Here is a 16,146-nt window from a genome sequence, read left to right on the forward strand (position 1 = left end):
GAGCGTGGCTTCCTCTGGGGTTTCGGAGCAGATATGTGGCTGGAGGAGACTGCTGTGAGCACAGGGGGGCTGTGTGGGCGCCGCGGTGTTAGTCGAGACATCTTAAACCACGTTTCTCCTGGGGACTTGCAGACATGATGCTGAAGTCAGGAGTATTTTCTTGGTGCAGACCAGGACCAAGTCAAGTAGGTAGTGGGCTCTGAGCTCCAGCAGACCCCTCTAGGTGCAGGTCGCCTTTTGTGGGAAGAGCTGAGAGTGCTTCAGCCCCTGGCCAGGGGGTTAGAGCCTCCTCTTGGGAAGATGGAGCAGCAGGTTCATGTCCTCGGGCAGAGGAGGGAGTTGACTGTGATCTTCATGCATCCGTGGTGAACGTCCAAAGCACTTGAGTTACCTGATAGTTATCCTCCAGGCTTGCTTGGTTGCACAGACTGGGCAGGAGATGTACCTTGGAAATGCCCGGTAGGTCAGCTCTGTGGGAGAGAGGTGCAACTGTCCCGGCAGCCAAGGGCATGACTCCACAGGATGCTCAGCTTTAGACATTTTGGCCATGGACCTCTGGACACTGGAGGGCAATTTTGGACCAGCTGTGCCATGAGAGGCAAGGGGTGAGCTGGGATCCCCCCAGGGTGCATTCATCCCCTGCAGAACAGTCCAGGAAAGCTGCAGCCAGTGCTGTCTGGGCAGCCGTGTGAGGCTGATGAGAGCTGACAAGGCTCAGAATGAAAGGGGTCAAGGAGGATGAAACAGGCGGCTCTTTCTCCTGCTGGAGGGAGATGGGTCTGGGGAGTGAGGTTTTGGCTCCAGACAGGTTTCTGGAAGGATGTTGGGAATGATGAAGATCAGCGGCACTGGCCGTGCCTAGCCCTGGAAGCCTCACCCTTCCAGTGCCACGGGGTGGCAGCAGGGCTTTGTGGAGCAGGGCTAGAGCCTGGCGATGGGCTGGGGTGAAGAGGCTGGGGATGGACCCGAGCAAGGGAGACCTGAGGCACATCTCCATTTTCCACTGTATTTCACAGTGCCTTTCGCTCCCTACTAGCTTCCCAGGTTGTGTCCCCCTTCCCTGGCTCCAGGAATGGGTACGGCCACGCTGGAGCTGCTCCAGTGCTGGAGGCACATCAGGACCCCTTCCTCCAGTTCCAGGCCACCTTGTCCCCTGGCCCCACGGTGCAGAGGAGGAGACAAGGGCTCTGCACAGGACCCCAGGCAGGATGGGCTTGTTTGGCTGGGCTCCAGGTGTGGGTCTGCAGGCATGGTGTGGTTCATGTCCCCCTTCCTGGGAAGCTGCAGTCTTGCAGTAACACGGTCACTACCCAGGGCTGCGACCTTTGCTTAGGAAATTGTCTCCAGGGAGTAGTGTGCATTGTCACTGTGCTTCTCAGGGCAGGTGAGGGGGCTTGTAAACCCCTCAGGGACCTCACCCCTTACTAGGAAGCACAATTGCTCCAGGGCATACAGAGTTAAGACCGGTGGGGACTGCAATGCAAGTGCAATAGAGTCAGAACAGCAAGGCAAACGGGCTGAAGGCCGGTGGTCTTTCAGAGGGAGCTGCACCTCCTCTGCCTGCAGCAGCTCGCAGTGCTTCCAAGAACCTGGTGCCTCCGATCGGGCTGGCTCGGTGAGCCTCCTCCCTGCGAGCTTGCTTGCTCGCTCGCCCACACATGCACCACATCTCCCAGCCCACGCTGCCCGAGTGATTCATTGCTCCCAGGCTGCTGAAGCTGAGCATTGGACCTCTGCAAAGCACCTGAAATGAGCATTTTAGTTAGACTCCAGCCCCAAAGCTGCCAGGTTTTGTAGCAGCAAAAAGCAAACGGATGCAGAGCTTTATTTGCTGAGAAAAGTAGGGCAGGGAGCTCTCACGTTGAAGAAATTGGAGGAAAAATGTGTAGCGGCAGCCCAGGCTGTCAACCAGGCAGGGAGCTGTAGATCTGAGTCAATTTAAGACGGCTCCTCCCCCTGCACCAAATGACGTTAAAATATTTCAGCCAGGCCTGAAAATCCTGCAGGTTTGGCATCTGAAGCAGCCTGGCTGCTCTCCGGCAGTGGGGGGGCTGGGGCAGCCCCTGGCAGCGCAGGCAGGAAGCACGAGCCAGTGGATTTCTTCGTGCGGGTTTTGAGAACCGATACCCCATCTCTCCCTCCAGGCGAGAAAAGTGACTTTCCAAAACCGCAGAGCACACGGTGTTTCTATGTGATGCAGCTGCCGGCGGTGCTGGGAAATGCCCAGCTGAGCCATCCCCACCTGCGCGGGGGCCTCTCCGTGTGCCGCCCTGGGGACGGGGACCTGCCCACGCATGCTGCTCCCCACCGCCCCGGGATGAAAGCGGCTCACGTTGGCCTTTGTCTTGTAGCTTGGGCAAACTGGGCTTCAGATGAAGGGGGACATGTGTTAGAAAGCGTTGGGCTCCGGCCAAGGGCGACTGTGCTTGAGGCAGGGTGACACCCCCCCAGTTTTGCTCCTGTGGATGCTCTGCACACGCTGTGGCATCCTCCCTCGTTGTCACCTCTGTGCTGGTGTGAAGGCCAGCAGGCAGAGGTGCTGCTCGGGGTCCGGCTGCAGCAGCATCAGGCCTGCTTCACCCTAAATCTGCTTTCACTTGCTGTCTCGCTGCCTTCCAGCGCGCGGACTCAGACTTTCCCAGGTGCCTCTCAGCTGTCCCTGTGCACCTGGGGGGGCTGGTTACCACGGGGGTGCAGAGACCCTTGGTGGCAGGTGCTGGGGGAAAAAAACCAACCAAAACAAATCCCAGCTTAAAACTGTTTTCTTTGGAAACTGGCTGAGGAGATCTTGGCAGGGGAAGATGACCTGGGTTGTCCTCCTGGTACCTGTGCTGCCTGCCCAGGGCCAAGGTGAAATGCTGCTGGAGCAAGGATGGCAAAGCCACGGTGCGTGCCATTAATGGGTGGCCCATTCTGCCCATCACCTCTGCATCAGGGCTCATGGGGAGAAGCCACCAAGGCGCCCGACTGTGTCTCATGTGGTGGAGAGAGGAGGAGGCCTACAGCCAGCTTTCGGCAGCAGCGGTTTGGACAGTCTGCAGAGGGGATGGGTGCAGGTTTCAGAGGCTCAGACAGCTACAAAAGCTTTCAAAGCGTGGCAGAAGAGAGGCACGACTGCCGCGTGCACCGTCCCAAAGGGTTCCTGGTGCACTGGCAATGGAAGCGGGTGGGTGAGGAACTGGGACATGTTCCCCGCCGAGGGGATCTGCAGGGAAAACAGGGAACTCTGATGTATGATGGGTCCTCTGGGTGTTTGCCCCTCAGGAAGTGGAAGGAGGAGGCTCTGCTTTGTGAACGAGAGACAGGCTAGTGGGCCATCGGTTGCTGAAGTAGGCCTGCGAAGGACATGCGAAGATGGTACTGCTACCCCTTGCAAGCTGTCTGCAGAGGCCCTGAGCTGCTTCATGGTGGACACCTCTAAACCCACTGGTCTGCCAACAGAGTTGGGGTTTTGGTGGCTGGGGGGACACAAGAAGCTGGTGGAGGGTCCCAAGCCTCCTCTTGGTTGAGACCTCTCACCTCCCTGGTCTGCTCCTGCAGCTCTGCATCATGGGGAGGGGAGATGCCAAGGGCTGGTGGGGCAGAGTGGGGTCTCACCCTGATGGTGGAGGTTGCTGGGGGTGCTGAGGGCACGTTTCCTTAGGGCAAATGGCAAAGTGAGACCACAGCTGAAGTCACAGGAGGGATTTGAGAACCTGATGGTATCTACCCCGTTGCTGGCTCTCCTGGACCTCCTGCTGCATCCCGGGTGGTACTCGTCCTTCCTCCTCCTGGCCAGATGTGCATCACCCAGGCTCTGACCAAAGCAGACACTGGGCTGGAAGGGGCTTTTTCCCCTCAGGGGAATGGTCCTCCTGTGTGGGCAGTTGCAGAAGAGGTGTTGAGTGCCCAAACAGAACCCTGGGACACATGCTGGGCAAGGGCGTTGCACCTCCTCTGGTGGGTCCCCAAACAGCCCAGGTGCCTGGTACAGGGCAGGGTGTTGGCATGTCCTGGTGGCCACAAGATCCAGCCCTTTGGCCAGGCTGGGGGCTTTGATACCGCTCTCCCAGCATCACCTGGCCCAGCTGGTCTGGAAAGGTGTCATCAATGCCAGGTTTGGTGAGACGCTTCCTGGCAGCACTGGGTGCCTGTTCCTCCTCCTTGGGGTCTCTGGATCTCGGAGATGCTCGGCTCCTCCCATGCCTTGTCCTGGGGGGGGAGAGGAGGGACTGTTACCACAGAGCTCAACCCTGTGTCTCCTGAGCCTATCCTGCCCCAAGAGGTCCACAGCCCAGCAGGGCGGCTCTCATCCCTCCTTCCTCATATCGCTGCTGGGCTCTGTCCTGGAGCATCCTTCATCCCAAACAAACCCACCCTGGCACAGAGCACCCTAGGAGGTTGTGCAACCCTTGGATTAAGGTGGGAAAGGGGAAAACAGGAGTTGCCCATCTGTGCTGCTGCAGTGCAGTGCCGGGTGCCACGGGGTGCCTCTGTGGGGGTGCCAGGGCCCCCGACCCAGGGCCTCCCCTACCCCCACCTGCAAAGCCGGTTGCAGCAGGTGACATGGAAAATGACGGGGCACTTTGTGCCCCGCCGGCGCCAGCCCAACGGTCCCGCGCCCGTCATTGGCGCAGATGGGCCACGATTTGTCTATATATGGGCAAACTGAGGCGCCCGTGTTAACCCGTGTGTCCCCCTGCACCCGCCCCAGCGCGTCACTTCAGCTTTTTGAGGTTTCCCTTCGCGCGCTCATTTGCCTTCCGCTCGCCGCCTGTTTCACCCGGCAGTTTCTAGTTGACTCACTTTTAACGGCCTTGCTCCAACCCCGGCCCCACCGGCAGCGGTGCTTCCCAGGGGGACAGGCAGGGTGCGGGTAGCGGGGTCAGCCTGGGAGCACATGGGGACCCCCACCCCAGCATCCCGCCCGGCGCCGGCAGTCTGGTGCTCGGTGGTGAAACGTGGCTCAGCCCGATGGGTCTCACCCTGAGCCCAGCCCTGTGGGATGGCAGCCCCTCTCTATTGGGTGCAGAGGTGGGCGCTTGGCTGTGCCACAGGTGCTGCGGTTCTTCCTTGTGCCCCGTTGTGCCTGGCAGGATGGTGGCAAACAATGCTCTTCCCATCCAAAAAGTTCTCAAGAGCTGGTTTTGGCATCCTTGATTTTTTTGGTACAGCGGCAGCCCTCCCCACACTCTCCAGGAGCATTGCCAGGTCAGAGCCCTCTGTCCCAAGGCTTTTTTTGAGGCCACCCTTTGCGCTGCAAAGCCGGCAAGCTGTGCCCGTCCCTGTGCCTCTGTCCCCTGTTCTCAGAGGGGATATGGTGGTTTGTGTTGGGAACACAGTCATTAGGCTTCAGCGTTAACAGTGACATGACTGAGGCACTGTGGCTCTGTTGGGGTCTGGCAGAATGATGGCCAGGAGATGCTACTGGCTGTCTGTGCCACTGGGGCTGTGGACCCAGTGGCTAGTGGACCCCCTTTCCCACTAGCCCCAGGGCAGTGGAGGGGGCTCAGGGAATCTTAGGGTGAGAACACCCCCCTTCCTCCTCCTCCTCCTCTAGCACGGCTCTCCGGCCCATAAGGTGCTGGATGGATGGGAGCCATGTGGGCATAGCTAGGTAGCAGGCAGCTGCCTGCCCCCAGCACAGAGCTGTGCCCATAGGCCAGGGTGCCGGCAGGAGTTTGTCTCCTTTAAAGACAGCGCAGGGCCAAAGGCAGCTGGCCTGGCCACCACTTCCCCTGCATGCAGTGAGCACTGTGACCGCAGGCGAGGAGGGGAAGTTGCTGCAAGGCACGATAAGAAATATCAGCGCTTTCGCAGCGCCCAGGCTGTGCTGCCTGACAAGGGCCCTTCCCCCTGCCCATGGGCCAGGGCCGGCGGCACTGCTGCCCCCCGAGCCCACGGCTCCCACTTCCCTGCACTTGCCGATACTGAGCGAGTTACTGGAAAAGCAACAGCCCATGACCCACGGGGCAGCGGGGAGACTGGGTCCTGGGGGGTGGCAGCGACGATGCACCCTTGGTGCTCAATACAGAGCAAAAACCGGGTGGCACCCCTGGGTGCACGGGGATGCTGCGGGTGTCTGACCTGCACCTGGGTGCCGCGAGACAAGGGCAGGGGGAGGGCAGAGCCATGGGAGCAGTGCCACGGTGGGAGATGGTTTGGGTTAGGGAGCTGTGGCGGGTCAGGGAGCTGTACCCTGGGGAGCAGCAGCACCTAGTACTCTGGGGGTCCATCAGCAAGTCCCTGGGTGACACCGAGCAGGCGGACAGGGTGCGGAGAGGGGCCTCAGGAGCGCTGGGACCGGACGCTCTCACAAGGTCCCGGGGGAGGAAACGCAGCTGTTTCAGCCTCCCCCAACCCCAAAAAGCCTCTGTGCTCTCAGCCCTTTAGGAGCTATTTTAGCTGGGTGTGCCGAGCGGAGCAGGACCAGCGATTCAGAGCCACAGGCTGGGGCAGAAATTCCCGCAGCCTCGTTTGCTGGTCGGTAAAATTAACCAATGGCCAGGGGATGTGGTAAGTTCATCATCAGTTGGAGACTTTCAGACCTCCTCGTCTGAGCCCGAGGAACCAGATCTGCTGATTTCCTCCTTTGCAAGATGCAGTGCAGGCTGCTGCTGGCAGAAGGAAACCAACTCGGGACATCCAAAATGTCATGTCCCCCCATCCGTGCTCAGCCGGGGAAAGAGGAAGTGTCACCTCCCCCCACTTCCCTGCTGGGAAAGTGCCTGCGGCCCTCCTGCACAGCTCCTCGGCACTCGGGCGCCTGGCTGGGTGCAGGCAGCAGCACGGGCAGGCGGTGAGCAGCGTTCTGCCAGACAGCCCCATTTCGGGAAGGCACAGCTCCTTCCCCACGGCGTCCGCCAGCACCAGCCATGTGCTTCGCCCTCCACCTGACGTCTTGCCCTCCGGCACGGTCTCTCCAAGTTGCCTCCTTTAGGAAACACATCTTCATCTTGCTTTGCAACGTGGTTAGCTTTAAATGGACCTTTTCTCACGAGGGCCTGGCTTCTCACCTTCACCTCCTGCCTCCCAGGCCTCTGTATTTAGCAGGGGCTGGCTTGTCGTCAGAGCAAGGCACGCTGCAAGAAACATGGCCTTGACCTCGGCACATGGGAGAAAGTCCCTCAGCAGCACCTCTGGGACCAAAGCTCCCTCTGGCTGCCCCAAAAAAGGCTCCTCGGCTCCGCTGTAAGAGCATGCTTGCCTGTGCCCTGTGCAACTTTGTCCCGCCCTGTGATGGAATCCACCGCCGCTGGGGACCATCCCATGGCATCAAGGTGGCTAACAGCACGGCGTGCTGTCCCCAGGGGAGTCTCTGGGTTGGGAACAACCTGCTCACACACCCAAAATGATGTTCACACATTTCAGGTGTCACCAGGAAGGCTAATTTGGGGAGCTGAGGAGGCACCTAGCCCAGCTTCACACGGGACCAGCCTTGCACGTGGTGGCCTCCACTGCCGGTGAGGAGCTGCTCACCACATGGCTCTGGCAAGGCAGAGGGATGCTCTCCCGGGTCAGAGCTGCGTCAGCTGCCAAAAGGACCCTCTGGAGACATCACCAATGGCAGCTTAGATTTCCCTGTTGAATTTCTCACTGGAGCGGGGAGCACGATGTCCCCAGCCCAGTAACAGTAAGGGATGGAGATGGGCACAGGGCCAGTGAAGAATGGGAGCCAGGGCAGCCCTCCGGGAGCCAGAGGTGCAGGGACGGGGTCGGCTGGGCAGGTGGACGGGCTCGCTCCAGCCATTTCTTTTTTTTTTTTCCAGTGAAACTCTTTGAGCAGTTCAACCTTGGTTTGGAGTTTCCCGACCAATTCCCTCTCCACCAAAGCCCCTTCTACCTGCTGTCATCAGTGCACATGCTGCTCAAGTCAAATTACTTCTGACTATGCCATTGCTTGGTTATTTTTGACTTTGCTCTTCTCCTGCCTTCTGCAAACCTCACCAGTAGGTTTATTTGGTTTTGGGGTTTTATTTTTCATTTCTGTCCAGATTATCAATGTAGAGAGTGCATTGCATTAGCCTAAAAAAGAGCTTTTTGCAGAGCCACATGAAAACCATTGCACTGACCAACGTGGTCCCATTTACAGTCACTTTTGGGGATTTAGCTCATAGTTTTTAATCTAGTTTAATGGGCAGCTTCACCCAGCACCAGGGCAGGGTGTCCTTCTGGCACAAAGCGCGGTGCTGGCTGTGCAAACTCCCCCTGCTCCACAACCTGTGGCTGCTCCGGCCCCGGTGCCATCAGGCAGTGATGGCCATTGCGACCTGAGCGTGCAAATCCTGCAAACCCAGCTTTCGATTTTCTTCCTGGGGCGCTCATGTCCCTGTTGGCCGTTACAGCTACCCGGGGCCGAGGGAAGTCTGGTGTTGCAGAGCACCAAGCGGGTGAAAGGCTCCAGGAGGTCTCTGGGGCAACACATTTCCTAAAGAGCAGGTTTAGGGCTCGCAGCCCGCTGGCACCCACGTCCCCACCTGCCTTGCCTTTACCACCAGGCAGCACCTTGAATCCTGCAGACCCCGGCCACCAGCTGCCAGCCCCTCCGTAAGCTCTTTCCATGGTCAGGAATATCTTGCTCCTGCGCAGGTCCCACCACCAGGATGGGGCAAGGTGACATGATGGAGCTGCACGGCCATCCTGGCCCCCACGCAGCCATGTGTGTGGGGTGGATTTAGTTACTGTCGCCCTGTGCAAGCAGCCTTTTTTTTTTTTTTTTTTCTTTCTTTTTTTTTTGCACAAACATGTTTGTCGCTCTCAGCAGCAAAGCCCAGGAGAGCGTAACCGGCTGCTCTGCAACGGCCCCCGGTGCTTCCGGCGCTTGGCGGCGGCCACCCCTCGCCCCACGGCTGGGCTGGCTGCGGTCAGGCTGCGTGGTGGCACTGGGTGGGACCATGCACCGTTATCTCTTCGGCAGCTACGGCTCTTCCTGTGGTCGGGGCCACGTGGGCAGGATGGGGTTAAAAGCGGCCTCGTTCCCCTGCAGGGGCCCATTGCTCCCTGGCAGCCACCACCACCCCATGCAGCACCCCTCCGCACCAGCACCCGGCATGCGCCACCGGCACCCGGCGTGGTCACCAGCACCCAGTGTGGGTCACCAGCACCTGGCATGGGCCATTGGCACCCAGCGTGGGCCACCCGCACCCCGACCTGGTAATGGGGGGACCCATCCGAGGCGCCCACGTGGTGCTCGAGATGCAGCACGGGGTCTCCTGGGGTGATGGCGAATGTGGCCCCGATCCCACCGCGAGGGGGGCAGTGGGTGCAGGGGGCCGACGGCAGGTAAGGAGGTGCCCCCCCATCCCGGGGAGCAGGGCGCAGGGTGGAGGCGCGGGGGGAGGAGGCACCGCGCTGGCGGGTGGGCGGAGGCGGGAAGCACCCAAAGCAGAAGTGCCACCCAGGGAGTCTTCGGTGGCAGTGGGGACGGGACCGGGTGGACAGAGAGGCTGGCGGGGCAGGTGAGGTGAGGCTGTCAGGGCTGGGGTCTGCGTGGCTTCGGGTGCGGGGACCTCAGGGTGACCCCCACCACACGGCCCAAAGGTCAATGGGGGCATCGAAAGGGTCTCCATGTGGCTGGCAGATGGGGTGAGGTGGAGTCCCCCATGGGTCTCTGTGGCCTCAGGGGTAGGGGGATGGGACAAGGGTGTCTTTGGTAAAGGACGGGGAGAAGAGGTGGGGTCCTCCATGGGGACATTGTGATGTGGATATGTTTGCCATTGGATCCCCGCCACGGGGACAAGGGAAAAGGGTCCTCTGTGACCAGAGTAGCATTTAGGTGAGGTCTCCACCATGGGGACAAGGCAATGCAAGGGGTCCCTGTCACATAGGTGGAGTTTGCCATGGGGTCCCCACCAGAGGGACAAGGCAAAGGAGTCCTCTATGACCAGGGTGCCGTTTAGATGGGGTCCCATCATGGGGACACGGCAAGGGGATCCTCTGACGCAGATGGGATTTGAGGGACAATGATGGAGTTTGAGGTGGGATTTCACCCTTGGGGATCCAGGCGAGGGTGTCCTCTGGGACCAGGATGGGGTTTGAAGGGCAACAATGGAGTTCAAGGTGGGTTCTCCCCTATGGGGACAAGGCAAGGGGGTCCTCTGTGAACGGGATAAGGTATGAGCTGGAGGTCTCCCTATGGAGGCAAAGCAAACACACCCTCTGTGCCTAGGACGAGGTCTGAGAGGGGATGTGGGGTTTGAGGTGGGGTCCCCACCAGCAGGGACAAGGCAATTGGGTTCTCTGTGATCAGGATGGGGTCTGAGGTGGGGTCCGCTGCTTTGGGGACAAGTCAAAGTGGTCTCCTATGACCAGGATGGAGTATTAGCTGGAGTCCCCCCTTGGGGGACAAGTGAAAGTTGTCCCCTATGACCAGGATGGGGTATTAGGTGGTTTCCCTGCTTTGGGGACAAGGTAAGGATGTCCCTTGTGCCCAGGATGGGGCTTGAGGTGGGACAATGGGATATGAGGTAGGGTCTCACCCATGGGGACAAGGTGAGGATGTCCCCTGTGCCCAGCATGGGGTTTTAGAGGAGACAAGGGAGCACACGGCAGGATCTCCCCTGTGGGGACGAGGATGTCCTCCACGCCCAGCACAGCTCCCCGAGGCAGGAGGTGACACTGGCAGAGACTGTCTGTCCCCAGGGCAAGACCAGCCCTGCAATTTTCATTCCTGGCCATGCTGATGCCAAAGGTGGCCCCGTGGCCAGGCCATGTGGCACGCGGGAGGTGGCCCCGTGCGGGCAGAAGCAAGCACTTCGCTGGAGGAGAGCAACCGCCGGACACCGACTGAGAGACAGTGCAGTCACCCATAAAGTAGAAAGCACTACTAAACAGCACTGCAGGGTGTAGTGTTTCCTACTTTATGGATGAGTGTACTGTGGGCTACGGAGAAGAGAGCACCGCCACGACCCATGTGCCCGTCACGAGTTGCGCGCGGTCCAAGAGCGGAGGACAGGCTGTGCCTGGCTCACGGGAGGGTGCCCACACTCGGCCGCTTGCCCCGTGGGCACCGCCACCCTCCCCAGGCTGTGGATGCACTGCTCGTCCCTGCTGTCCCTCTGGCACCTGGGGACCGGCCATGTGGGGAAGAGGGGCTGCATAGCCCGGCACCCCACGTGCGTGGTGGAGGGGCCCATTGGGTCGGAGCGAGCAGTACGCTGTGAGGCCAGGTAGGTAGCAAAGCCTCCAATTCCCATTTCCCCCCCCCATCTTCATTTTCCGTGTGGTGAAACCCTGGGAAAAGCTGGGCAGTGGCGGTGGCCACGTGCAATGGGGAGAGGCATGGCAGGCGGACAGGGGCTCTCAGATGGCTTTGTGCTGCCAGAGGGTTGCTGGGTGCAGCTGGGCAAGGGATTGCTAAATAAAACTCTTTCCGCATTGACTTGTGGACTTTTTTATTCTGTTCCTGGGAAATGCAAAACAGGGGAAGAGACACTTGCAGCAGGGTTATTCCGCAGCAGAAGGCACCATGAGCTTGCACGCTGCTGGAGACCATGTTCAAAGCCCTGGGGGAGCCTTGGTGGGACTGTGGGTGGGGGTGGGGGAAATAGCTCAAGAGGAGCCAGCAAATCTCAGCCCATCAACACAGGGGTCTCACCTTCAGTCCCCCAAGGCTCACTGGCAAAGCTGCCGTGTCATGCGGCACCCCCAGCCATGGCTGCAAGGCCATGTGGAGAGAAGAGCCCCTTCTATGGTCCCTGTCTCCGTCCAGCCACGCACCCCTGTCCTGTCCTTCCTTGGGGGGGTGTCTAAAACCAGCCCGGCTTCCAGGGATGCAGGGGGAGGGTCCATGTTCCCCAAACATCAGCTCCCAAACCCCCCAGGCATCTTCACCCTTGGCTTTGACTGATCTCCTGCCTGTGGGAGAGGGCATCTAAAAATAGTAGAAAAAAATACATTAAAAATACATATTTTTTCCCCCTTTTGGAGCCCAAATGTTAATGGAAAGTTCCCACATTTTGTAAAACTTCTTGTGCTGGTCTCGGGAATGCTTGTGGGTGTTTTTACTGAGTTTGGGTTTTTTTTCTTTCACTTTGAGCCCTCCCTGGGCTGGCCAGAAAGGACCAGGGTGTTTTGCTTCTCTTCGCTGTCCCGGCTTTCCCACGTTCCCTGGTTTTGTGACTGTTCAAAGGGGATGCGGAAGGAAAAAAAAATCAAATCAAAACTGTCGTCATGGTCACAAGGAGGCAAGTTTTTAAACAGTAAAACCAAAAAAGGGCTGACCCTCCCCCCCGCCCCCCGCAAGCAGTCAGTGCAGACCGCCCTGAACAGCTTTCATTTTGCTGCGTGCTGGAAAGGAAAAGCAAGTCCGAGTTTTTAGCATGCAAAAGTTTTGAAAGTTCACCTCCTAATAATGAATATCCAAGTATTAGGAAGGATAAATACCAAATGTTTTTGATGGACTATTGTGGTTACAAATATACCACAATACCCCTGGCCACTCAGTGTTCACTGCCAGGAGAGATGTTTGGAAACATGTTTCTTGCCGAGAGCAGCGAAACAGAAACTGCTACTTTTTTCCATTTTTTTAAAAAAAAAACCCTCCATTTTTTAGTGCCCTCCCTCCGTACTGAATGCATTTTGGCAGGTTCCCACAAGAAAACGTGTCCTCTCCCTGTCGGGGTGATCTCCTGGTCTCCAAAGGACCTCGGCTCGTTTACCCTTGCCCCTGTTTGATGCTGCAGGGGCGAGCAGGCTGCGGGGGCCCCTGTCCCTGCTGCTTTGCAGACCCAGAAATGCCCCGAGCAGGGCAGGGACTGGGGCTGAGACCCCTCGGGGTGCTGTGGAGGGTGCGGGTGCCCGTCCCAGCGCTGTCGGGCGCCTCTGTGGAGGGCTATAGGCACCCTATATACAGCCGCCCGGCCAGGCTCTGCCGGCATGGTGGGTAAGAGCCAGTTTCTCCCACACCAGCTCCAGTGCACGTAATGGTGTTCCCACACTGCGCCGTGCTGGGCCACCATGTCTGGGGCGGCACTGTGACCCCCGGAAGGGCCGGTCCGTCACATCCCTTTTTCTGCTAGGTTATTTTTAACCAGGTTTCGGTCCCCATGCTGCTCCACAGCATGGTCCCACCAGCGGCCATGTGCTGCTGGGGGTGGCAGGATCAGGGGGAAGAGTGAGTCTGGGCAACATGGCCACTCGCACCTCCTCCTTGGAGCTGCACCAGGATGTGTCAGAGCAACGCCCTGGGCACAGGGTGGGTGCAGAGAGGTGGGAAGCGGGAGCTGAAGGACTCCACTGGGAGAGCAGGCATCCACTCATGTCACTGCACGTTCCTGCAGTCACCAGCATGAGCTCATGCACGGGGGCAAGAGGGGCTGTCTTGCTGGGGCCATCCCCAGGGATCTGCCGTCAAGAAGATAGAAAAGGGCTGACACTGCCAGTCACCTCAATCTGGAGGTGCCCATGAGTGCTGATACATGTCATCATCCCCTCACCCATGTCCAGGTCACCCAGGCCTGGTACAGCCCTGGGTGCTCATCCTCATGCTTCCTTCCCCAGTTGAGACCGCAGTGGAGCTCCCATGAACCCCTCCTAGTCCCTGCCAAATGCCATCCCCAGAACCAGAAGAGGAGCTCAACAGGACCTAGCAGGCACTAATTGGTTTTAATTGCCCAAAGCAGCTTCACCTGGGGCCCCACCCTGTGGACCTGCTGCCCCTGGGCCAGGAGCATTATTTAAGCTCAGCTCTGGGTCTTTGGTCCTTGTTTGAGTTTTTGTAGAGGTGAGTTTCTCTTTGGTCTTGTTTCCTAGCTGGCCCTTAGATGTGGGTTGTAAGATGCTTGTCTCTAGCTGTGTCTTCTGGATTGTTCCTAGATCCATGTTGCAGGTAGCTTTTTTCTGGCCCTGCACCCTGAATGGACCCCATACCTCTACTGTAGCCTTGTCTGTAGTCCTGGGTCTGTCTCCTCTTGCTCCTGGCTGGGGTCCCTGGTCCTGGTTCATCTTATCTTGTCTGGGGCTGCCAAGGGACCCTGTTACTAGTGTCCTGCTCAAGAGCTGTGGGATGACTCCTTGGTTTTTGAGGATGCTGTGTGTGCGGGGGTCACACTTGACTTCTCATCTGTTGCTCACTGTGGAGCAGCCCAATCCTTGCTGCTCCCTGACAGAAGAGCGGGAGGCCCTGGGGGACCATGTGCTGTATACCTGTTCTTGCACCACCAGGCACAGACCTGGCTCCTTGGATGCCTTTGGAGAGCAGTGGGTGCTGTTGGAGGGCTCTGCTGGGATCCTTTTTCATCTTCCCAGACTTGAGCTGTTGATCCTGAGCTCTCCAATATTGCCCACTTTTCATCAGTTGCTCTATATCATCACCTGTTTTGCCTGAGCATGTGGCTTCCCCTGTTCTGGGAGAGCTTCAAGGATCTTTCTAGGAAGTGCTTTGACCCATCTCCTCTACAGGGAGCACAGCCCTACAGCAGATCCCTGGGTGACCTGGAGGACCAGGTGTGCCTGTAAGCACCCCATCCCCATAGCTCTCATGAAGACTTCCTTGACTTGCAGCCCGGGGAGCTCCTGAGCTACTGAGTCTTTGTTCAATAGCCCAGATGAATTTCTCTTCTCTCCTTTCTAAGGATGGTCTGTAGCCATGACTTATCCAGCTGGCTAAATAGCTGTAGGCTGGCCAAGGTGTGAAAGATCATCTCCAGCTTCCCAAGCTCAGGGCCCCAGGAGACATCCTTTCCCCAGGATTGGTGGTGGGGGTGTGTGGACATCACCTCACCTCACTGGGGTCTCCCGTAAAGGCTGTGGGAAAGCCAAAATTGAGCCTGGGTTGGCCTGGGGTGTTGTTCCTGGCCCCTCTTTCTCCAGGGTAGCAGGTCTGAGAGTGCCATGGAGCCATGTGGGTCTGGCAGTGGTGAGCAGGAGAAGCAGAGAGCTGCCCAGGGGACTATGGTGGCAGCGGGTGAGCAGAGACCATGAGCAGCACATGGCAGTGGAAGTACAAAACAAGACGTGTCAGAGCAGGGTTTCCAAGGAGGCTGTGCTGTGAGCGGCATGCATGCTGCTCGCAACCACACGATCTTATCAGTGGTGCGTTTTGCTTCCCACTGCTGGCTCTCACCTCCTGCTAATTAAACCCTCTTGTTCTGTCTTGTCAGCAAGCTGTGCAGTGCCTGGGCCGTGTTCCGCACTTGTGCAGCACCTGAAGATCCTGCCTGGTGTCTCCCCGTCAGGGGAAACAGTCATGGGCAGGGACTGGAGGGGATCCCAGCAGTGGGAGGTGGTGGGACTCCTCCTGAGCTGTTCCTGGAGGGGAAGGGGTCAAAGAAGCTGATGTTTTGAAGGTACACAAGTACCAGAGAATGCCGGAAGGTGGGATCAGTTGTCTGGAATCTTCCCTCTTGGCTGCATTTGCTACTCATTACCAGCCTGGGGCTTCCCCCCACCATGCACATGTACTCCTTAAAAATGGACAGCTCGGGATCTGGGATTCAAGTGGGATGGCAGGCCCCTGCATGCTGTGAGATGTGAGACACTTAGACCTGGTGGTAACTCCCTATGGCGCAGGACTCCATGTAAGTGGGTCACCTACACCCTTTGCAGTCAGTGCTGAGAAATAACTGTCTTAGTGGTGATTTGCCTGTGCTGTCTCTGCTCAGGCAGAGATGACATACAGCCAATGGCATCTGTTTCAAGAGCTGATGCATCTGCACAGTTACACATCTGGATGGGCTGATGAAGCTCTCAAAGAAGGTGCCTCACAAAGTGGTGTCTGAAAGGGGCACCAAAGACCCCCTGCCCAGTACCTCCCCTGGAGCAGGAGGCCCAGAGCAGGTTCTTCTGGTGCAGGAGCCGTGACCACAAAGGGAGCAACCTGCTGTGAAGTGCCAAACCCTGTTCCCACCCTGCAGTGGGGAGGTACCAGCAGTGGGACTGGGAGCTGTTGCCACACACAAGGGCACAGGGAGGGCAGGACCTGTCCCCAGCTGCTCAGTAGTGGTATGAGGCCTGTGCCACCCCTCTTGGTTTTGGGGTCATCAAACCTTGCTCTGCAGTGGGTCATGCTTTGAACAGAGATGGGGAGCAAAGGACAGACAGATGTCCCCCAGGGTGGCCTGGTGGCTTTCCCCTGAGCATCGCTAGCACCGTGCAGCCTGATGAATGAAGTGATCTTCCTCAAAGACGCAGCAAGGCAGGGAGTAGACAGAGACAGAGCACACGTCT

At 58.4% G+C, this 16,146-nt stretch overlaps 1 long non-coding RNA gene across 1 annotated transcript; it reads left to right on the forward strand.

The window, feature by feature from the left end:
* The first annotated feature begins 8,996 nt into the window (after positions 1-8,996).
* On the forward strand, positions 8,997-11,359 carry LOC138686795 (uncharacterized). The gene is made up of 2 exons (XR_011326100.1): positions 8,997-10,425; positions 10,507-11,359. It is a non-coding gene; the product is annotated as an uncharacterized lncRNA (long non-coding RNA).
* Positions 11,360-16,146: the final 4,787 nt, after the last annotated feature.

The sequence above is a fragment of the Haliaeetus albicilla genome, chromosome 9 (assembly GCF_947461875.1).
Source record: "Haliaeetus albicilla chromosome 9, bHalAlb1.1, whole genome shotgun sequence".
Classification (NCBI taxonomy): Eukaryota; Metazoa; Chordata; class Aves; order Accipitriformes; family Accipitridae; genus Haliaeetus; species Haliaeetus albicilla.